The sequence below is a fragment of the Ranitomeya imitator genome, chromosome 4, assembly GCF_032444005.1.
Source record: "Ranitomeya imitator isolate aRanImi1 chromosome 4, aRanImi1.pri, whole genome shotgun sequence".
Taxonomy (NCBI): domain Eukaryota; kingdom Metazoa; phylum Chordata; class Amphibia; order Anura; family Dendrobatidae; genus Ranitomeya; species Ranitomeya imitator.
This window is the reverse complement of record NC_091285.1, coordinates 604,372,941-604,374,877: the sequence shown is the minus strand read 5'-3', so window position 1 is coordinate 604,374,877 and position 1,937 is coordinate 604,372,941.

The following is a 1,937-nucleotide window of genomic DNA, read 5'->3' as shown; positions in this document are numbered from 1 at the left end:
ACGTGACCGCTGCCAGAGGGTCCTCATAGGCAAAAGATGAAAAATACGTTTTTATGGAGACTCCTCAGAGAGCGCAGTGTTCACAATATGAGGACTCACACGTCTGCAGGCACAGAAGAGTCACTGCAGATGTGAAGTTCAAGACTGGACAACCCATTTTAAGGGATTGTATAATACTGAGCCGTCAGTAGTCAGAAAGTGCATTTTATGTGAATTTGGAGAAACTGCTTCTTATTGTAGTTGTGTTGAGCTACAGTGGCATGTAAAAGTTTGGGCACCCCTCATCGAAATTACTGTTATTGTGAACAGTTAATCAAGGTGAAGATGAAATAATATCTGAAGTTAAGATAATACATTTCCTTTGTATTTTAGGGACAATTTTATATTTATTTATAATTTTATATTTTAGTGGGCTGATACTAACTTTTGTGCACCTTTGGGGATTTGTTTACTTAGATAACTTTGACCAAGGTTTCAGACCTTAGCCCGTTAAGGTACCGTCACATTAAGCGATGCTGCAGCGATATATACAATGAGCCGATCGCTGCAGCGTCGCTGTTTAGGTCGCTAGGACACGTCAAACACGGCAACACCAGAACGATGCAGGAGCGATCCAGTGACGTACTTATCGTTCTCGCTAGTTGTTAGCTCCATGAAAAAACATTGCAGGCATCGTTGCTTTTGCTGTCAAACATGACGAATCATGCCGACCTGACGACCAAATAAAGTTCTGGACTTCTAGCTCCGACTAGCGATGTCACAGCAGGATCCTGATCGCTGCTTCGTGTCAAACACAACGAGATCGCTATCCAGGACGCTGCAACGTCACGGATTGTTGTCGTTCTCGTTGGAAAGTTGCTCAGTGTGAAGGTACCTTTAGGGTTATGGCTTGTTTACGATCATAGTTAGGAAAGGCCAGATGATGCAAATACTCCAACTTTATATAAATTTATCCTCCTCTAACCTTGTGTGAAAAAAACAGCAGCCGTGGGTTCTTCTAAGCAGCTGACTCGCACTATGAAAAGGGCAGAGGCCCTGAAAGCAGGAGGAGGATATAAGAAGATAGTAAAGCATTTTCAAGTTGCTCTTTCCTCAGTAACTAAGAAATGGCAGTTAACAGAAACAGTGGCGATCAAGATAAGGTCTAGAAAACCAAGCAAAGTTTCAATGAGAGCTGCTTGTAGGATTGCTGGAGAGTCTTGACTGCAAAAGATCTTCAGAAATATTTAGCCTGACTGGAGTTGTGGTACATTGTTCTACTGTTCAGAGACACCTGCACAAATATGGCCTTCATGGAAGAGTCATCAGAAGAAAACCTCTCCTGTATCCTCTCCATAAAATTCAGCATCAGAACTATGCAAAAGAACATCTAAACAAGCCTGAAGCATTTTGGAAGCAAGTCCTGTGGACTGATGAGGTTAAAATACAACTCTTTGGCCACAGTGATCAAAGGTCTGTGTAGAGAAAAAAGGGCACAGATTTTCAGGAACATCTCACCAACCACAAAGCATGGGGGTGGATAAATCATGCTTTGGGGTTGTGTTGCAGCCTATGGCACAGGGAAGAATGGATTCAATTAAATTTTAACAAGTTCTTGAGGCAAAAATAACACCATCAGTGAAAAAGCTGAAGCTGAAAAGAGGATGGCTTCTACAAATGGATAATGATCCTAAACACACATCAAAATCCACAATACCCTACCTGAAAAGGCACAAGCTGAAGGTTTTACAATGGCCCTCACAGTCCCCTGATCTGAACAGCATTGAAAATCTGTGGCTAAGCCTAAAAAAAGCAGAGGATGCAAGAAGAACCAGGAACCTCACAGAACTGGAAGAATTTTCCAATGAAGAATGGATGAAAATCTCTCAAACAAGAATTGAAAGACTCTTGGCTGACTACAAAAAAAGTTTATAAGCTTTGATACTTGGAAAAGGGGG